The sequence below is a fragment of the Amblyraja radiata genome, chromosome 20 (assembly GCF_010909765.2).
Source record: "Amblyraja radiata isolate CabotCenter1 chromosome 20, sAmbRad1.1.pri, whole genome shotgun sequence".
Lineage (NCBI taxonomy): Eukaryota > Metazoa > Chordata > Chondrichthyes > Rajiformes > Rajidae > Amblyraja > Amblyraja radiata.
Window position 1 is genome coordinate 41537081 of NC_045975.1, and position 22767 is coordinate 41559847.

Genomic DNA, 22767 nt, shown 5'->3' on the forward strand with positions numbered 1-22767 from the left:
GTTAAAATGTTTTTAGTCCTGAAACTCTAATCTCCTTGAGGACAAGATCTACCCAACAATATCCTATGAGTTCTAGCCTTATCAGTCCGAGCGTTTTGCCAGTGGTAGTCAAACTGATTTGTTTGCTTCAAGCAATAAATTCCTTTCTCAGAAAACAAATATACCAACCATAGCTATGTCCTGAGTTCTGCTTGTTGTGAAGTTTATGTTTAGATTTCCTCTTCAATGCCAGACAAAACTATTAGATCAACGGGCCCAATTCAGACCTCTGTACAAGGGTATCTTTGAAATAACTGAGCCACCACGCCAATGAGGGGAGGGGGAAAGAAGACATGTTTGAATTAGGAAATGTGCAAGTCCCCATGAGATTGTTGCTCCAGATAAACCATTCGGAACCTCAAACCTCAGAATTTGCAATCTAGTTTCACATTCTCCCACTTACTTGGTGGCAGTTTCCAGACGAGACTTCTAAAATAGTTTTGTGGTAAACTTCCTATTAAGCTAATAATACATCCTTGCATTTTACGGTGTGGAGTGTATGGAGAAAGGCAATATGAAGGGACTATGCTAACGTTGGTTCACATGGATAGCAGAATATACTGATGCAGATATGAATTTCACTGAACCTCCATACATGTGACATTGAAGTACCATTGAACCACTGAACCCAGCGCAAATTGGAGGAACAACACTTCATATTCCGCTTGGGCAGCTTACACGCCAGACGTATGAATATTAACTTCTCTAACTTCACGTAACCCTTCCTTTCCCTCTCTCTCCATCCCGCCCCCTTTCTAGTTTTCCGACCAGTCTGACTGTCCCCCTGATTAAATGTTATCTCTGTATACATCGTTGTCACCTTCTCCTAGCCAACAATGATCTATTCCACATTTTCCTTTGAGGCTCATCCCCTTTGATGTCTCATTTTCACACCTTACCCTTCCTTATCTCTGTGTCTCCCTCTCCACTGAGTCTCTGTCTGAAGAAGGATCCTGACCCGAAACATCACCCATTCCTTCTATCCAGAGATGCTGCCTGTCCTGCTGAGTTACTCTAGCATTTTGTGTCTATCTTCGGTGTAAACCAGCATCTGCAGTTCTTTCCTATACCATTGAGCCATTGAACCATTGATAGCATGCAACCCAATGGTGTGAACATTGGGACAAAAGGAACTGAAGGTGCTGGATTCTTCAACAAAACACAAAGTGCTGGAGGAACTCAGCTGGTCAGGCAGCATCAGTGGAGGGAACGAACAGGTGACTTTTCGGGTCTGGACCCTTCTTTAGACTGAGCCGAATTGTCATCTATCCATCCCCTCCACAGATGCTGCCTGACCTGCTGAATTCCTCCAGCACTTTGTGTTTTGCTCAAGATTCCAGCACCTGCATTTCCCTGTGCCACCACTAAGCTCATATTTCCTGCTAGATAACTGTACCTTTTTCATATCTCTTCACACAGATCTATTGCAAGGTCCTCAGCTTGCATCTGGCCATGTGATATAATCATTCTTCAGCAAGAAACTTATAGAGCAGTGAAACAAAGCACTGATAGACATAAGGAGTGACGTCATTCTGAAGAAGGGTCCCGACCAGAAATATCACCTATCCATGTCCTCCAGAATTGCTGCCTAACCCGCTGAGTTACTCCAGCACTTTGTGTCATCTTTGGTATAAACCAGCATTTGCAGTTCATTGTTTCTCCTTCACCTTCCAATTAGCTATGGGTAATTTTTTATTTCCTTCAAAGTAGCTGTGTAATTTTAAGTAACCTTTACCACCTTATTTTCACCGAAGTGTGTGATTTGAAGATTTATGAATCTTCGGTGAGAAGCGATGTCTTGATAATGATCACTTCTCCTTGGAAACCTCTTCTGCCCAATGTGCTTGATTGGCTCTTCAAATAATGGGTATATATTCCATACATGCCTTCTGAAGAAGGGTTCTGATCTGAAACTTCACCCCTCCTTGGAATGTATAGCGAAGATAGAGGGGCTGTCTCACTTATGCGATTTTTTCGGCGACTGTGGGTACCCGTCATTGGTCGCAGCAGGTGGCCGAAAATTTTCAACGTTGAAATCCAGCGGCGACCAGAAAAAGGTACGACTCTTTGGGCGACTACTCATGACCATACAGGCGTCACGTGTCGACATGTCGCGGGGAAGTCACCGAAAAGAATCGCGTAAGTGGGACAGGCCCTTTACTCAGCATCTCTGGAGAATAAAGGATTCATAGATATTGTCTATGTATCTATGTATCCTTTATTCTCCAGGGATGCTGATTTACTCCAGCACTTTGTGCCTATCTTCGCTATACATTCCAAGTCTCATGATCAATTACTATACTGTAACACCAATTACAATGCATTTCATTGCGAGTGCAGTATCTATTACAGCTACAGACATTTTCAAAAAGAAAAATAACTATATTTATATAATGGTTTAATACATTACTCAGAAATATCAAATTGAACCCCATGCTATCAACTTTTACCACACAAACAAATATTTTCCCAGGAGCATTGGAGGCTGAGGGAAGACCTGATATAAGCAAATATAATTATGAGAGGCACAGATAGGGTAGACAGTCAGAACGTTTGAGCAGATATATCTTCACTCAGAAGCTTGTCAACATGGGGAGTTTTCCGCTGTAGAGGGCTGTAGGGATAAAGTTCTTGAATATGTTTAAGAAGTAGATAGATCTTTAAGGACGCAAGGAACCGCAGATGCTGGAGTCTTGACCAAAATACACAGTATTGGAAGAACTCTGGGTCAGGCAGCATCTGCGGAGGGAAGTTGTGGGTTGGGACCCTTGTCCTGACCCGAAACGTTGCCTGTTCAATCCCTTCGCAGATGCTGCCTGAGCCGCTGAGTTCGTCCAGCACTTTGTGTTCGAGATGAATCTCTAGATGGAGAAGGCATTGTCAATGCGTACGGGAATATGGCAATGCGTTATATGATTCGCCTTGATTGATTAAGCATTTCTGTTGTTTTTTACATGAAAATAATGTTCCTGTTGCCAAACAGATAGAATATCTTGGAGCACAGGGGAATGAGGGGTGATCTTATAGAAGTGTACAAAACCATGAGAGGAATAGATCTGAACAGGAATAAACCTGAATAGATCGGATAAACGCACATAGTCTCTTGTCCAGAGTATGGGAATCGAGAACCAGAGGACATTGGCTGAAGGTGACGGGGAAAAGATAGGAATGTGAGGGGTAATGTTGTCACTCAAAAGGGTGGTGGGTGTATGGAATGAGGAGGTATTTGAAGCAGATACTATTGTAATGTTTAAGAAATATTTAGAGAGGCACATGGACAGGATAGGGTTAAAGGGATAAGAGTCAAATGCAGGGTGGGACTAGTGTAGATGGGGCATGTTGGTTGGTGTGGGCAAGTTGGGCCACTGGGCCTGTTTCTACGATGTATGACTCTTTGACTCTAATAACAGCCCAGCTAAGAGCTTGATTTTTATGCCAGTTATCATCAGAATTCATGGAAAATGGCATAAATAATGAAAGGAAGCGAATTTCATTCCCAGTATGAAGAAGAGTCCCGACCGCAAACATCTCCTGTCCATTTCCCTCCACAGATGCTGCCGGACCCACTGTGTTGCTGCAGCACTTTTTGTGCTTTGCAGAGGAATTTAGTATCTTGTTTTCATGTGGTTACATTGTTCTTTGGTTACTAGCCTGGCATTCCAGCACTTGTTACTGAGAAGCCTTAAGGTTTGCATATTTACAAAGAAAGAATTAGTTATTTTCAGATTTGGCCACAATAACATTACCAATGGCAAAACACATGACTTGTGCATGAACTAAGCAAGCAGATTGTCAAAAAAAAAAACCCTCCGAATGTTAGCCAAACAAAGCAGTGAGGTAGCAGCTGGTTCTTTGTCTCCCATCAAACAGCAAAGTACTGTTAGACATTTCCTCTGCAGCTTTCAAAATATGTACATTTCCTATCAAATAACCTCTGCAGAAATAACACTTTGCAAGCTATTTTCAGCGGATGTTGCAAAGTGGTCTTGGAGGTTCGCACTGAGCCAAAGTTCGCCTCTGTATTAGTGATATTGTATGGAACAATCCAAATACTTCCCCTTTGGGATGGTATGGTGGCGCAGCAGTAGAGTTGCTACCTTACAGCGCCAGAGATCCGAGTTCGATCCTGACTACGGGTGCTGTCTGTATGGAGTTTGTACGTTCTCCCCGTGACCACGTGGGTTTTCTCTGGGTGCTCCGGCTTCCTCCCGTACTCCAAAGACGTATAAGCTTGTAGGTTAATTAGCTTCAGTAAAAGTGTAAATTGTCCCTAGTGTGTGGGATACTGTTAGTGTGCAGGGTGATTGTGGTTGGCGTGGACTCGGTGGGTTGAAGGGTCTTTTTTCGGGCTGTATCTCTAAAGTCTAAAGTAAAGAATTCATTTTTTCCATTCACTTATCACGGGACATTGACCTTCAGTGCTAACGGTTTCTCTTTCTTTTTCTGTCAGATTTCTAGAATTTCTAGAATTCATGGCATCTTATTTATCACCCCAAAAAAATCACTAAAAACCAGACAGAAAATGTGTTATCACAGATCACATTTCAGCCTAATCCCTGTTAGCCTAATGCAGATCACGCCATAAGAAATATCAACAGAAACTGCCAAGTGATGGGTGATTAGGAAGCGCAGTGGAAATATGAATAGCTGGGCATGTAATGTAAAGATTGTATTCCCAGCTACTCCGTCAGATTGAAGTGATCACAACCCAAATCATCGCCTATCCATGTTCTCCAGAGATGTTGCCTGACCCGTTGAGTTACTGCAGCACTTTGCCTTTTTCTGTATACCAGCATCTGCAGTTCCTTGTGTCGACGTGTAGCATGTCAGATTTGAATTACCCATTTTAAACTGTTGCCAAAAATCATTATAACTTCTTCACCAATGTAGGACATAGTACTGTCCAACAGAGGAACTGGCCCTTCGGCCCACAATGTCCATGCTGAACATGATGCCAGGTTAAAGTAATCTCCTCTGCCTGCACGTGAGTTGTGAATCTGTGGCATTGTCTGCTACAGAAGGCAGTGGAGGCAAATTCACTGGATGTTTTCAAGAGAGAGTTAGATTTAGCTCTTAGGGCTAAGGGAATCAAGGGGTATGGGGTAAAAGCCGGAAGGGGTACTGATTTTAGATGATCAGACATGATCATATTGAATGGCGGTGCTGGCTCGAAGGGCCGAATGGCCTACTCTTGCACCTATTTTCTATGTTTCTATGTGATCCATAACCCTCCATTTCCTGCATATCCATATGCCTGTCCAAAAGCCTCTTAAACACCACTATCGTTTCTGCCTCCACCACCACCCCTGGCAGCATGCTCCATGCACTCACTGCCCTCTGTGTGTAAAATCTTGGCTCCCATCTCCTTTAAGCATTTGGATAGGCACAAAAAGCTGGAGTAAGTCATTGGGTAGGCATCATCTCTGGAGAGAAGGAATGGGTGACGTTTTAGGTCGACACCCTTCTTCAGACTGAAAGTCATGGGAAAGGGAAACGAGAGATATAGATGATGATGTAGAGAGATATAAAACAATGAACGAAAGAAATGAAAAAAAGTAACGATAATAAAAGGAACAAGCTATTGTTAGCAGTTTGTTGGGTGAGAACGAGAAGCTGGTGCGACTTGGATGGGGAAGGGATGGAGAGAGAATGCCGGGGTTATTTAAAGTTAGAGAAATCAATATTCATACCACTGGGTTGTAAACTGCCCAAGCAAAATATGAGATGTTGTTCCTCCAATTTATGTTTAGCCTCACTCTGGCAATGAAGGAGGCCTAGGACAGAATGGTCAGTGTGGGAATGGGAGGGAGAATTAAAGTGTTTGGCAACCGGGAGATCAGGTACATAAATACAATCAATCCAAACTCGTTCAGTAGTTAAGCGAAGGGGAAGAGGCAGAGTGTGACAGCAACAGCATTGAAAGTACTATAGGTTCATGTGTACTGAATTGTTCTCACCACATCCTTAATGTGTTCAAATTCTGGCTCATTACACTGACGATGACACTTAGCACATTTATCCTTACTCTTATTCTTTAACTGCTCAATCTTTCCTTCTGTTTAGAACACATTGTCTTTCACAATGCAAACTTAGCACCAGACAAGAGACAAGAGTGTTTTATTATCGTATGTCCCAAACAGAACAATGAAATTCTTACTTGCAGCAGCACAACAGAACATGTTAACATAGTACTTTATGAACAATATAATAAATGAAAAAATATATACATATATATAAATAAGAATGTGCGTGCATGTATATTTTTTCTTAAAAGCTATATACATATGTAAAAATATGAATATGTGTGTATATACACACACATATTCATATTTACATATATAGATATAACTTTTTAGAAATAATATATATATAAATAAGATACAGTATATAAGATAGACACAAAATGCTGAACACACACACATATATATATATATATATATATAAAATAGACACAAAATGCTGGAGTAACTCAGCAGGACAGGCAGCATCTCAGGAGAGAAGGAATGGGTGACATTTTGGTTCGAAACCCTTAGACTTTTGTGTCTATCTTTGGTTTAAAGCATCTGCAGTACCACACACACACACACACACACACACACGCACACGCACACGCACACGCACACGCACACGCACACGCACACGCACACACAAACAAACATGCAATAACAGTGCAAAAAGGCAAAACCAATGCCTTCAGGTCTATGTCCCTCAGAGCTTATTTGGAGGTTGTAGTGTTTAATAGGCTGTAGGGAATAGATCTATAGTTTGATCTACCAACTCCCCTTGTTTTCATCACGTTCCCACCCTGCTGCCATTCTTGTGCTGGGACCATTCATTAAATGTTCAGTAATTCTGTAGTTATGTCGGTAGCATCCTGATAGATTACCCATTTGCTCGTTGATCCCTGTTTACCCAGATCTCATTCCTCGTCTTTTAGAATTCATTGATAGGACATTGGTATTGCTGGAAGGGTTACCATAGGCTACCAGCTGTGCCACAGTGTTGCCCCAATGTTTATGGTGGCTGTGTAACCTCTTTTTGTGGGGAAGTTTCCGGAACAATAGGATGAAACGTAGAGCGATAAAGTGAAAATGAAAAGAGTGGTCCCACTTTCATCGAAATAATGGTTTTATATATTATTATGAAAATATGATTGTGGCTACATACCAATATATTGAGGTATTGATTTGAGTCATAGAGCCATACAGCATGGAAACAGGCCCTTCAGCCAAACTTGCCCATGCCAACAAAGATGCCCCATTTATGCCAGTCCCACCTGCCTGCGTTTTGCCCGTATCCCTCTAAACCTATCCTATCCATGTACCATCCAAATGTCTTTTAAGGGGTGGCACAGTGACACAGCTGTAATGTTGCTGTCTTACAGCGCCAGAGACCCGGGTTTGATCCTGACTATGGGTGCTATCTCTACGGAGTTTGTACATTCTTCCTGCGATTGCGTGGGCTTTCTCTGAGTGCTTCAGTTTCCTCCCACACTCCAAAGACATCGAGGTTTCGTAGGTTAATTGGTTCTGTAAATTGTAAATTGTCCCTAGTGTGTAGGATAATGTTAGTGTTTCCAAGTGATTGCTGGTCGGCGTGGACTCGGTGGGCCGAAGGGCTGTGTCTCTAAAACTAAAACTAAACCTAAATGCTGTTCTAGTACCTGCCTCAACTCCCTCCTCCGGCAGCTCATACTGTATAGCCACCACCTTCTGTGTGAAAACGCTGCCCTCAAGCTTCCTATTACCTAGGTCCTCTGCTTCTTGCTTCCCCTACTCTGGGTAAAAGACTGTGCATTCACCTTATCGTTTCCCCTCATGATTTTATACATCTCTATAAGATCATCCGTCAGCCACCTGCACCTGATGATTTTACACACACAATTTTACAGGAGGAAAATAGGATTGCACAATGAGAGTTTATTTCGTAAACGGGGAAGAGAAAGCTTTCAGCAAACCACCTGTTGTGCCCAATTGCACCAGAAGAGTCAACGTACATTTTGTCCATGGCCAGTTTGTTTGACTGGTTACCTTGGGCTGGTAATTTTCACCTGATCCTTTAAGGGCACATTGCCAATCACTGACGGCATCTGCCGAAAGGGTGTCCTGATCACCGTGTGTGAAAGAGCTGCTGAGACTGCTGCTCCAACACATGGAGTTGCTCCATTAACAGAATCATTAATGGATTGTGTGTCACCGCACAGTCGTAAGCAGCTGCCTTATGCTCAGAGAGAGAATACATCAACATCCCAAATGTGTCCTCGTCGATGGGGGATCTAAATGAATACTGCCGCCTTGATCATTGCAACCCAAAAATAGGCTTTTAAAACAAAAAGGGGGCTGCAAATATTTACTTCAGAATGTAGAATGTAGAAAGGTCCCCACCCGAAACGTCACCTATCCATGTTCTCCAGAGATGCCTGATCCACTGAGTTACTCCAGCACTTTGTGTCCTTTTGTGCATTAACCAGCATCTGCAGTTCCTTGTTTCTGGTTCCAAACTTCAATTGAGATTGTTGAGTTGTGAGACTGTATGCAGCACCAGTAGTTTGAGTTCCATATTTTGATCTGAAGAAGGGTCTCAACCCGAAATATCACCTCCCCATGTTCTCCAGAGTTGCTGCCGGGCACACTGATTTACTGCAGCACTCTGTGTCTTTCCGAAGTGTTTCTTTCACACTGGGTGGGTGTACAGATCAAGCTGCCAGTGGAGCTAGTTGAGGCAGGCAATATAAGAGGAGGTCATTGGTTACAATTGGAGACCCTCGGACTATCTTTAATTGGACTTTACTGGATTTTATCTTCCTTTTATCTTGTATCTGTAAACTGTGCATGGCTCGATTGCAATCATGTATAGTCTTTCTGCTGACTGGTTAGCACATCACAAAAATGCTTTTCACTGAACCTCAGTACATGGGACAATAAACTAAACCAAACATTTAAAAGAGAATTGAGCATGTACATGGATAGGAAGGTTTAGAGGGATATGGGCAGGTGGGACAAGTGTAGATAGGGCAACTTTAGATTTTAGAGGTACAGCAAGCAAATAGGCCCTTCGGCCCACTGAGTCTATGCCGACCAGTGACTAGGCCCACACACTAGCATTATCCTAAACACAACTTCCAATTTTTACCAAAGCCAATGAACCTACAAACCTGTATGCCTTTGGAGTGTGGGGGGAAACCTGAGCACCCGGTGAAAACCCACGTGGTCACAGGGAGAACGTACAAACTCCACACAGACAGCATCTGTAATCAGGATCTAACCCGGGTCTCTGGCGCTGTAAGACAGCAACATTACCACTTGGTCGGCATAGACGAGTTGGGCCAAAGGGCCTGTTTCCATGCTGTGTGATTCTATGAATCTATGACAGCAAGAAGCCCTGGTAGTGGACCTTGTTAGCATCAGCTCTGTGGAGTACTGAAAGAAGTGCAGCAGAAACACAATTTACAAATCACAGCCCTGTACAGCCAGAGCACTTAAGAAAATGGAACATTTTAGAGAATTTTGCACTTGGCAGTAAGAAGATAATAATCACAGTAACAGGATTAACCTTTCACTGACTCGTGTCTCTCCCTTCCGCCGCCCCCCCCACAACGCTTTGTACGCTACTAAAGATTCTGGAAGGTCAGAGGCTATGAATAAGGCTGATTCTCTTTAAGTGCTTCATTACCAGTCATTTAGTTTAAAACCTAATTCCAAGTAATCCTACCTGTACATCAATTTCAGGGCAATTGCACAAAATCATTAGAGGGGTAAAGGATAGCTTAGATGGGGCATTTTGGTCAGTATCGGTGAATTAGGCCGAAGGGCCTGTTTCTGTCATGTACAGTATGACTGTATGACTAGAATCAGAAATAAATGAGCAAGTATGGAACTTTCAGTGCTATTTCGCGACCTTTATATATCCGACTATTTTGGAGGTAGTTGAGGCAGTTACAATAACAACATTTAAAAAGACACATTGACGGGTATATGGATAGGATAGGTTTAGAGGGATACAGGCCAAATGTGTATAAATCGGAATAGTTTAGATGGGCCATCTGGGTTGGCATGTGATTTTTGGCCATCTTACTCAGAGTCCCCCTCCGCTGTACAGGACAAGAGGATTTTTCCCATTAATGTAAAATAAAAGAGTTATTAGTGTTTAAAAAATGTTGAGATTCTCTCTCCTGAAGGCCACTCCCCTTCCGGAGGGACTATAAAACCCGGAATTGTTGAGTCCCTCAGTCAGTCTCGGCAAGATGGGGGAGCGGGAGGGTCACGTCTCTCAGTCTGAGTTGTGAATAACACTGAACGCATGTCTACTAAACTGTGAATGGTTTTACTCACCTGTCAGTGCCCTTAATGTGGTTTGAAAATATAGTTTGGAAATGCTAAAGCTGTGTTGCCTTTGGTTTGGAAATGCTAAAGCTGTGTTGCCTTTGGTTTGGAAATGTTAAAGCTGTGTTGCCTTTGGTTTAGAAATGCTGAAGCTGTGTTGCCTTTGGTTTAGAAATGCTGAAGCTGTGTTGCCTTTGGTTTGGAAATGCTACATCCGTGTTGCTTAATTAAAGTTGCCTTGCCTAATTAAAGTTGCCGTGCCTAATTAAAGTTGCCTCCTATATATTTAAAAGTCTAATCTTGACCACTTCCTGTTTCTGCTTTATATCGATTTGAGAAAAAAACACTACCACGTACGGCTGTGATTTTTGGCCATCTTACTCAGAGTCCCCCTCCGCTCATCAGGTGCCGAGGATTTTTCCCAACGATGAAAAATAAGTGTCATTAGTGTTTAAAAAATGTTGAGATTCTCTCTCCAGTCTATCAAGCCATGAAGGCCACGCCCCTTCTGGTGGGAGGGGGAGGGACTATAAAACCCAGAAGTGTGGGCGTGGCTCAGTCTCTGCAAGATGGAGGCGGGTGAGGTCATGACTCGCCATCTTTAGTGGCCTTGCACCCTGCTTGAAATGGTATGAAACAGCACTTGAATTTGATGGCCTTGCACCCTGCTTGAAGTTGTAAGAAACTGCACTTGAGGTTATATGAGGTTGTTGTGTTTAGAAGCCTGATGGCTGTAGGGAAGAAGCTGTTCCTGAACCTGGACATTACAGTTTTCAGGCTCCTGTACCTTCTTCCCGATGGCAGGGGTGAGATGAGTGTGTGGCCAGGATGGTGTGGGTCTCTGATGATGTTGGCTGCCTTTTTCTCCCACATCCCAAAGATGTGTGGGTTTGTAGGTTAATTGACCCTCTGTAAATTGTCCCTAATGTGTAGGGAGTGGATGGAAAGTGGGATAACATAGAACTAGTGTGAACAGGTGATCGATGGTCAGTGTGACCAGTGGGCCAAAAGGCCTGTTTCGTCAGTGTATCTCTAAAACTAAACTAATGTGAACGGGGGATCGACGGTCGGCATGGAACAATGGGCCGAAAGCTCTACTTTTATGCTGCATCTCTACACTAAACTATTGCGAACAGGTGATCGATGATAGATGTGGACTGAAAGGGCCGAACAGCTTGTTTTTCTGCTGTACCTTTGAATCAAAAACAAAATTAAACTACAACTTTCCAGTGGATTGTGGCAGGGATTTCACTAAAAAAAAAAACCCTCAGATCATAGACTCTTCCTAATTGCCAAATTTATTTTGAGAGTTTTAGAGTTTTTGCAATATTTGTCTTATCTGTCCCCTCCTCCCACTTGTCTCGTGCTCCCTATTTTCTTCACTCCCCTTGTTCCTTTTCATCTTTCATTTCTCCTTTTCAAATCATCTCTCTGTATTAAATTATGTAAGGCTCTGAACACATTGGATGACAGGGACTTCAGAAGGCTTTCTCATCTTGCTCCAGGTTGAAGCAATTATACAAGTAAATCTGAGCCCACAAATGTCACAAATTGTAAAACGTTGGTCTTTAGCCAAAAATGTAGCAGATCAAGAATGGGTTGATGTTTTAAAGCACTGCCAGAAAGCCATAAAAACATCACAACCTGATCAGGTTAAAATAAGCACAGTGATATAAGCAGATGGTTGAGTGGATGTGAGCAGTCGGCCGTTTAGTGATACCCTACTGCAGGTAGTCTCACAGAGAAATAAAAACATTTCTAGATCCCCACAAATGTCGAAATGGTTCAAGAACTCAACACAGTTGTACCATCGGGTTGCCCAGACGAGAAGGCTCCTGGGTTGATCCCAAATTTATCCCAATCAGGCTTGGAGTAAATACTGGGATACTGGCTGTGGAAACTTCGGCTGTGGAGGGACTTTCGTAGCGATAAGCAGGGAAAGATTTTAACCGAGAGACACTGCACAAAATGCTGGAGTAACTCAGCGGGTTCGGCAGCACAACTTATTGTGTACACAAAGGTGTAGTTAATGAAAGTGAACCTTGAGAGTGACGTCTAAATTGCAGGAAATAAACTTATTTTTGTTACGCCCATGCAATAATTTAATGACACCAAGTGCGTTGTTTGTAGATAAAAAGGTGCCGGTTTGTATAACACTCCTGACTGTTGTGTGTATGACAGATCATCATCCTATAAGCTGCATAAGCTGTTAACGACCGAACCAAAAGTGCTGGAGTAACTCAGCGGGTCAGGCAGCCTCTCTGGAGAGGCTGAGTTTAGAAGGTTGAAACATATAAGATTGTTAAGGGCTTGGACACACTCGAGGCAGGAAACATGTTCCCGATGTTGGGGGAGTCCAGAACCAGGGGCCACAGTTTAAGAATAAGGAGTAAGCCATTTAGAACGGAGACAAGGAAACACTTTTTCTCACAGATAGTGGTGAGTGTGGAATTCTCTGACTCAGAGGGTGGTGGAGGCAGGTTCTCTGGATGCTTTCAAGAGAGAGCTAGATAGGGCTCTTAAAAATAGCGGCGTCTGGGGATATGTGGAGAAGGCAGGAACGGGGTACTGATTGTGCATGATCAGCCATGATCACATTGAATGGCGGTGCTGGCTCGAAGGGCCAAATGGCCTACTCCTGCAACTATTGTCTATTGTCTATTGCAACGCTAAGGATTGGGACCCTTCTTCAGACTCAGTCTCTATCCATGTCCTCGAGAGAGAGAGAGAGAGAGAGAGATGTTACCTGACCCGCTGAGTTCCTCCAGCACTTTATGTCCATGCAAGATCCCAACATCTTCAGTTCCTTGTGTCTGTATTAATCTGCTTAAAGGTCTCATCACTTTGAGATATAGAGTCGTTACGGCGCAGAAACGGGCCTTTCAGCCCAACTGTTTTTTGTCGACCAACATGCCTCATCTACACCAGTACTAGCTGTCTGCATTTGGCCAATACCCCTCTAAACTTGTTCTATCCATGTACCTTTCCAAGTGTCTTTTAAATTCTGTCATAGTTCTTGCCACAACTACCTCCTCTGGCAGCTCATTCCATGTAAAACAGGGAATTATAGACCAGTTAGCCTGACATCGGTGGTGGGGAAGATGCTGGAGGCAATTATAAAAGATGAAATATCAGCACATTTGGATTGCAGTAACAGGATCGGTCTGAGTCAGCGTGGATTTACGAAGGGGAAATCATGCTTGACTAATCTTTTGTAATTTTTTGAGGATGTAACTAATTGAGGATGTAACTAGGAAAATGGACAAGGGAGAGCAAGTGGATGTAGTGTAACTGGACTTTCAGAAAGCATTCCACAGAGGAGATTAGTGGGAAAAATTAGAGCACATGGTATTGGGGGTAGGGTACTGACATGGATAGAAAATTGGTTGGCAGACAGGAAACAAAGAGTAGGGATTAACGGGTCCCTTTCAGAATGGCAGGCAGTGACTAGTGGGGTACCGCAAGGCTCGGTGCTGGGACTGCAGCTATTTACAATATACATCAATGATTTAGATGAAGGGATTCAAAGTAACATTAGAAAATTTGCAGATGACACAAAGCTGGGTGGCAGTGTGAACTGTGGGGAGGATGCTATGAGGATGCAGGGTGACTTGGACAGGTTGGGTGAGTGGGTAGATGCATGGCAGATGCAGTTTAATGTAGATAAATGTGAGGTTATGCACTTTGGTTGCAAAAACAGGAAGGCAGATTATTATCTGAATGGTGTCAGGTTGGGAAAAGGGGAAGTACAAAGAGATCTGGGGGTCCTTGTTCATCACTCACTGAAAGCAAGCATGTAGGTACAGCAGGCAGTGAAGAAAGCTATTGACATGTTGGCCTTTATAACAAGAGGAGTTGAATATAGGAGCAAAGAGGTCCTTCTGCAGTTGTACAGGGTCCTAGTGAGACCACACCTGGAGTATTGTGTGCAGTTTTGGTCTCCAAATTTGAGGAAGGACATTCTTGCTGTTGCGGGAGTGCAGCGTAGGTTCACGAGGTTCATTCCCGTGATGACAGGACTGTCATATATTAATAGAATGGAGCGGCTACGCTTGTATACTCTGGAATCTTATTGAAACATATAAGATTATTAAGGGATTGGACACGCTAGAGGCAGGAAACATGTTCCTGATGTTGGGGGAGTCTAGAATCAGGGGCCACAGTTTAAGAATAAGGTGTAGAACATTTAGAACTGAGATGAAAAACGGTTTCACCCAGTGAGTTGTGAATCTGTGGTATTTTCTGCCTCAGAATGCAGTGGAGGCCAATTCTCTGGATGCTTTCAAGAGAGAGTTAGAGAGCTCTTAAAGATAGCGTAGTCAGGGAATATGGTGAGAAGGCAGGAACGGGGTACTGTATGTGAATGATCAGCCATGACCACAGTAAATGGCAGTGCTGGCTCGAAGGGCCAATTGGCCTACTCCTGCACCTATTGTCTATTGTCTATTGTCTATTGTCATACCCACCACCCTCTGTATGAGAACATTGCCCCTCAGGTTCATTTTAAATCTTTCCCCTCTCACCTTAAACCTATACCCTCTGGTTCTTGATTACCTTAGTGTGAGTAAAATAACTGCATATTCACCCTATCTTTTCCCCTCATGATGTTATACTTTTCTCTAAGATCACCTCTCAGCCACCTGTGCTTTTAAGAATGAAGCTCTAATTTACAAATAAAATACATTTTATTCTTTAAACTCTAGTATACCTTTTGTAATATTAAACATTCTAAAAACTTGAAGCTTTTTAGACCCGCAACTGTCACGAACGGGAGCGGGAACAACCACAAGTCTATTATTTAGCAGAATTAAGATTTTTAAATATCCTGTGCAACATTGGAACATAGAACATAGAACATAGAACATAGAACAGTACAGCACAATAACAGGCCCTGTTCTGTGCTGAGCATGATGCCAAGACCATCACTTATCTACCTGCACATAACCCATATCCCTCTGTTCTCTGTATGTCAATATGCCTATCCTAAAGTCTTGGATGGGAGAATGGGGTTGAGAGTGAAAAATAGATCAGTAACAATTGAATGGTGGAGTAGACTCGGTGGGCTGAATGGCCTAATTCTGCTTCTATACCTTCTGGTCTTTTAAATGCCACAACTACCACCCTTGGCAGCGCCTTCCAGGCACCCACCATCCTCTGGGTGTAAAAAAAACAACTAACTTGCCCTACATATCTCCTTGAAACTTTGTCCCTCTCACCTTAAAGCTATGCTCTCTATTCTTTGACCTTTCCACCTTGGGGAAAAAGGTTTTGACCGTCTATCCTCTCTATGCCTCATAATTTTAGATACTTCTATCAGGCATTGTTATAATGGGACATTAAGTGGCTTTGTGTCAAATGAATGGTAAATGGACAAACACTTAGCTCTGTGTACAGTTGATGCATAAATGCTGGTATAGTTGGTTATCTGATTTCAGTCTGCTTGGTATAATGGCTTCTTAACAGACATTTTCTTTCATGTTTTCGAAGGAGAGAAAACATCAGTCAGGATTCCTGATCCAGTTTGCTATCATCTGAAACCTACAGAAAAAAACATTTGTATGAATACTGCTGGAGAGAAGGTAACCTGTCTAATTTCATTTAAAGTTTAAGATATTGACAAGCGATTTAGTCACAAATGATCAGTCTGGCTCGATTTTAGTCTCACTTTTGTGTGAAAATGCTTACTTCACTGAATAGCTTTCGGAAATAGTTATCCCGGTTTAATTTAATTTAAAGAGACAGCGTGGAAACAGGCCCTTCGGCCCATCGAGTCCATGCCGGCCATTGATCACCCGTTCACACTAATTATATGTTATCCCACTTTTTTTAAAATCTACTTTTTACTAAAAAACTTATTTTGTCTCTGGAACTGATGCACTGCAATGCTGAGAACTATATTCTGCACTCTGTATCTTCTCCTTTGCTCTACCTATTGTAGTTTCTGTTGACTTGTTTGTATTGATGTATGGCATATCTGAACTGTTTGGATAACATGCAAAACAAAGCATTTCACTGTACCACGGTACATATGACAAAAATAAACCTCAAAACACTTTTTTTTTTTAATGTGAACTTATTCCATTCCGCTTACACATACCTTGTTAAACATAATGAAAGTGAGACAAGAAAAATGCATTGCAAAATGCGACAAACAAGAGTCAGGTACTTATTTTCAGCCTATTTTACTGCTTCTGCACAATCTGTTTAAACTTACTTTCATGTAGCAATAATGAGAATTTAAGTGAGTTGCCCAGTGATCTGCTTATCTGAAATTCCACTGTCAGTAATGAGACTGGAGTTAAAACAGCTGACTGTTACAACCAGATCTCACTTCTACCTTTCTTTACTTTCATTTCTTTTTGATGAATCCAGTTCACATATGTTTTTCACTCTACAAAATCTTGCACTCCCAGAGAAATGACCGCAAGGTCGTTCATTTAATTGTCAAGTCTTTCCCTTCAGCCCATTAGTACTGTTCTGTGTTCTAGTAGGGCTATTTCAAGGATCCAACTGGGCAATACAGAAGACTCACAACTTAGGGTCTGTTTTGTGGAAGGCTTCTGTTTTAAGAAACATATTGAACACTAACATTTCCGGGCAGCATAGTGACGCAACGGTAGAGTCGCTACCTTATAGCGCCAGAGACCCATGTTCGATCCTGACTACATGTGGTGTTTGTACATTCTCCCCATGACCACGTGAGTTTTTTCCAGGTGCTCCGTTTCCTCCCACACTGCAAAGATGTGCAGGTTTGTAAGTTAATTAGCTTCAATATGTTGTGTAGGATAGTGTACAGGGTGATTGCTGGTCGGCATGGACTCAGTGGGCCGAAAGGCCTGCTTCCACCCAGTATCTCTAAAGTCTAAAGTAAAAGTAAAATAAAGCTAGCAATGGTTCGCAAAGTGGCTGCCCAGAGAAAGAGAGAGAGAGAGATATTGAGAAGAAGAGCATACAACATAGAACAATAGAGCACAGGAACAGGACCTTTAGCCCACAATGTCCACGCCAAACATGATGCCAAACTCATCTCCTCTGCCTACACGTGATCCATATCCCTCCATTCCCTGCATATCCACAAGTCTCTTAAATGCTACATGAGGAGGAATTGTTTTAGCTTGAGGGTGGCGAATCAATGGAATTCATTGCCACAGATGGCTGTGGAGGCTGTCATTGGGTATTTTTAAAGTGGAGATTGATAGGTCCTTGATTAGCAAGGGTGTCAATGGTTATGTGAGACATTATGGTTTAGAGGGAAGAATAGATCAGCCGTGATTGAATAGCGGAGCAGACTCAAATGGCCTAATTTTTAGTTTAGTTTAGTTTAGAGACACAACACGGAAACAGGCCCTTCGGCCCACCCAATCCGTGCCGATCAGTGATCCCTGCATACTAATGCTATTCTACACCCACACTCTGGACAATTTACATATATACCAAGCCAATTAACCTTCATACCTGTATGTCTTTGGAGTGTGGGAGGAAACCGAAGATCTTGGAGAACACCCACGCGGGTCACGGGGATGACGTACAAACTCCGTACAGACAGCAGCCGTAGTTAGGATGGAACCCGGGTCACATGGCGCTGCAAGGCAGCAACGCCACCGCTGCACCACCGTGCCACCCCAATGTCTTATGCTCTTCTGCACAAATATTTTAATCATAAGTATCACTGTCCTTTCACTCTATTGCTCAATGTTTTAAACTGCGGTATACATCTACTTGCAAATCTGATACCCTTTAAATGCACAATGCTATAACCTTTAAGATTTAATTGCCTCTGATAGGGAACAGGTTAATGTGTTTGTGGAAACTGTACTATGTTAACACCATTCTCAAGTAACTATTAAATAACTATATTTATGGTGAAATTAAAATAATGCCCAGGATACTCTGATACTAAGAGATCATTTCTTTGTGGTTCAATATTTTGTCTGATTGTCTTTAAATAGAATAGAATAGAATAGAATAGAATAGTTTCTTTATTGTCATTGTAACATGAACCATGTACAACGAAATTGTAAAATGTCAGCCAGTCAGTGCACCATTCAAACATTTCTAAAAGCTAACGATACATACAAGGTAAAATATTTAAAAAGATAAACAACTAAAATAAATATCATAAAAATAGCACGCATAAACACCCAGCCCTACATCCTTCTGTCGATTTCACAGTCTCTTAGTATGTATCGCCCCTGCGTTCCTTGGCGGCTACATTTAGTGCCTTTATAGCAGTGGGGTAAAAACTGTTTTTAAGTCTGTTTGTCCTTGTCCTTGTAGATCTGTACCGTCTGCCTGACGGTAACAGTTCAAACAGGGAGTGTCCGGGGTGGGAAATGTCCTTTATAATACTCTGGGATTTTTTGATGCAGCGGGAATTGAAATCCTAAATGACTGAAATCCTAATTTTAATTAAACATCTGATATTCTCTTCCTCACACGAACACCCCTCATCCCTCCCACACGCACTAGAAAGTGGGATAATATGGTTCTAGTGTGAATGGGTGATCAATGGTCGGCACGGACTCGGTGGGCCAAAGGGCCTGTTTTCATGCTGTATCTCGAAACTCTAAACTTAAAAAAAAGTAACAAAAAAACCTAATGAACTTTGCATTACAATAATTTGTTAGCTTGAAATGATTTAAAAAAAAAATGAAATTAAGCAAAAATAGCCAACTGGCTTCACCGGCAAGAAATGAACTTTTGCACCAAGGCTATATATTTATTTGTGTAGCAAGGAACTGCAGGGGTTGGTTTTAACTGAAGATTGACACAAAAAGCTAGAGTAACTCAACGGGACAGGCAGCATCTCTGGAGAGAAGGAATAGGTGACCTTTAGGGTCAGGACCCTCCTTCAGACAAATAGGTGACGTTTTAGATCAGTCTGAAGAAGGATCTCGACCTAAAAGTCACCTATTCCTTTACTCCTGCTTTCTGTGTCTATCTTCTATATATTTATTTAATAAATATTAAATTAATTAATACTGTTAATACCCGTGACTAAAGTGTAAAGAATAATCCACAAAATGAACGCTCAGGGCTGTAGGATGATTGAGTTAGTGTAATCAAGAGTGTTCAATTGTCATGTCTACCGACAAGGGAACAACAAAATCCTTGCAGCAACATAGCTGTAAACACAATACACCCTGGTAACCGCAATACGGTGGCGCAGCGGTAGAGTTGCAGCCTTACAGCACTTGCAACGCCAGAGACCCGGGTTTGATCCCGACTACGGGTGTTGTCTTTACGGAGTTTGTACGTTCTCCCCGTGACGTGTGTAGGCTTTCTCCGAGATCTTCGGTTACCCCCCACACTCCAAAGATCTGCAGGATTGTAGGTTAATTGGCTTGGTATAAATGTGAATTGGCCCTAGTGTGTGTAGGATAGTGTTAATGTACGGGGAATCGCAGGTCGGTGCGGACCCGGTGGGCTGGAGGCTAGGTTTTCTGAGCTGCAACTCTAAAACTAAAACTAAATTAAAACAAAAAAACTAAAATTTGATATGAAAAAATAAGATAGTAATTGCATTAGATGGAAGATGTTTCTTATGGAATTGGTAAAGGACTTGCAGCAGAGGAGAGGCGTTTTGTTGAAAACCTCTGCATGTTGTTGTGAAAGAAAGCAATTTGTTGGATCTTAATGACCTAAGTTCTCAATGTGTTAGCAAGAGCACAAATAATGGCTCCAATGTTCTGGAGTAAATTATTCAAGAACATCTGTACTTTTTCCCCGACATGAGACATCATCACACACGCATGGAGTGGGCGTATGTCTAGTGAAGCAGTGTGAATGCCGCATGTTATAGAGAGGAGTGAGTCACAGCACCAGTCAGGGAAACTTGCCAGTAGGAGTAAAATAACATTCACACAAGTTCATCTGTACCCTTATGTTTTCATCAGTCAACTGAGTGACCAGCAATTTTGGTCTGGTCAATGTGAATATTTATGACAATCGCAGGCCATCGCAGCATAATGTCTCATCAATGCTTGTTATCAGTATGAAGTTTTATAGACCACATATGTAGAAAGCAATTGCAGATGCTGGTTTATACCAAAGATAGACACAAAGTGCTGGAGTATCTCAGCGGGTCAGGCAGCATCTCCGGAGAAAAAGGATGGGTGACTTTTCTGGTTGGAGCCCAAAGGGGTTCCATCTGAAGAAGGGTCCCGACCTGAAAGGTCACCCATCCCTTTTCCTCCAGAAATGCTGCCTGACCTGCTGAGTTACCCCAGTACATTGTGTCTATCTTCTTTTATGGGCTACAGCGGGTTAGTATACCTGATATTTACGTTCAACTCTGAGCCAGAATATCAGATTAAATTATCCTGTGAAATTGGGAGGGGATGAGATTGTGAGTCTTCGTGATGGGTGTAAAATGTCTTTAGTACTGACATTGCCAATCTCATCCAAAGATGGACACAAAGTGCTGGAGTAATTCAGTGGGTCTGGCAGCATCTCTGGCGAACATGGATTGGTGACGTTTCGGGTTGAGACCCTGCTTAAGACTGGAGAAGTCTTGAGTCTGAAGAAGGATCCCGACCTAAAACGTCACCCATCCTTTTTCTCGAGATGCTGCCTGACCTGCCAAGTTACTCCAGCACTTTGTGTTCATCTTTGGTATAAACCAGCATCTGCAGTTCTACAGCAGTTCTTTGTATCTACTCGAGTATCACTAATGATACCTTCAATGGATGCATGTATCTATAGTACATGGCAACATTTGTGTCTCCATTCTTATCACTATATTCTTGCTAAGAATGAAACACAACTCTGTGGCTCTGTAAAAGGGCTTTCTCACGGTGCGACCTGACGCAAGACTTAACAAGAGTTTAACATCGTGGGAACCTCCTGCGATAACAGTACGGCATTCGTGGACCACCGAGGACCTCCGTGGCGCTAACGGCAGGTAGTCGTGTAACTTTGTAAGGTCGGGAGAAAATTCAAACATTTTTGAATTTCACCAAGAGTGACTTGAGCACTTTTTGGTGAGCGTTGCAACATTGTATGAACGCAGATGCCAGTGCGATATCCGTGCGATATCCGTAATGACTCTTGCGGGTACCGTGGGAACTCCTGCAAACGGTAAACCCGGAAGCTTGACAGAGGGGACATAAGGTGAGTAAAAAAGGTGGTCTCAATATCGCCAATGGATCATGTGTCCATCGAGGACATCCCACCTAATTGTAATTGTTAGAGAATCTTTTTCACAGTAAGACTTGCAGAGATGCCTCTCAGAAAAGCGCAAAGAAAGGGGTCAAAGAAAGTCAGAAAGTTTTTAGCCATGCAGGTAAATGAGGAGGAGACTCAGCAAGAGAGACAGGTGGAGAGGCAAGAGGAGATGCCAGAGATGCAAATGTTGCGCTAATGCATACAGCGCGTCAATGAAAATAACAACCAGCCTGTACTCGAACCAACTTTGTATTGGCATGTCTGCAAATGAGCCAATTCTACGAACGGAGGATATTTATATAGTGTGAAAAAAAGTGACATCATTTGTGCCACGTGATTAACTACACTACAGTCCACGATGTTCATTCACGATTAATGGGAAAGATCGGGAGACGGACAAGTCACTCGCACAAATGACAGAATTGCCGAGTACCGTGGGAACTCTTTATCTACCCCCCGTTATATTGTGCGGAACTCGTGCTGGACCACGACCACTTCACTCTGGTGACATCTTGCGTCAGGTCGCACCGTGAGAACCGGCCATTAGGCAGCAACTCTACCGCTGTGCCTCTGTGCTGCGATTTTATTTAGTCAACTAAAATTCTTCAGTTATAGTTTGCTCCCATATTTAGACTTGAGTGTATCTTTACAGCTATACTCCATTAAGTTTGATTTTGTTGGCAAGAAAGTTGGTGAGTTTGAAACCTATTGAACAATAAAGCTGGCAATCGTTACCAAAGTGCCAGTACGTTCTATTTTGGCAACAGAGAGGGATATTGAGAAGAAGAACATAGAACACAGAATAGTACAGCGCACAAACAGGTCTTTCAGCCTACAATGTCTGTGCCGACCATGATGCCAAGACCAACTCTCATCTGCCTGCATGTAATCCATATCCCTCCATTCCATGCATATCCACGTACCTATCCAAAAGCCTCTTGAACACCACGATCGTATCTGCCTCCACCTTGTGTTGATCTGTAAACTGGTGCAAAGAGGCATTAATAGACCTTGAATCATCTCACGGGTGAACTGGATGGAACTGGCAACATTTCTCAGTCCCATTGAGGATGTCACATCACAGAGCAGGGGTTTCTTGTGATAATGCAGCACACATGGGCAATATAGTGGGGAGTAGGAGCAGTTATGGGTACTATGATCAGGCACTGGCCGACAGCTCAATCCTCAAAAAACAATGGTAGTTATTGGCACCTAGACTCTACAATTCTATTGAAGCATC

The 22767-nt window shown here is 42.6% G+C and overlaps 1 protein-coding gene across 2 annotated transcripts in view; it reads left to right on the forward strand.

Moving 5' to 3' along the window:
- Positions 1 to 22767, forward strand: part of sox6 (SRY-box transcription factor 6) — a 651687-nt gene that overhangs the window by 56537 nt on the left and 572383 nt on the right. For both annotated transcript variants that reach the window (XM_033038493.1, XM_033038492.1), the window contains exon 2: positions 15849 to 15940. The gene's annotated coding sequence lies outside the window, so the exon portion shown is untranslated. The remainder of the gene's footprint in view (positions 1 to 15848; positions 15941 to 22767) is intronic.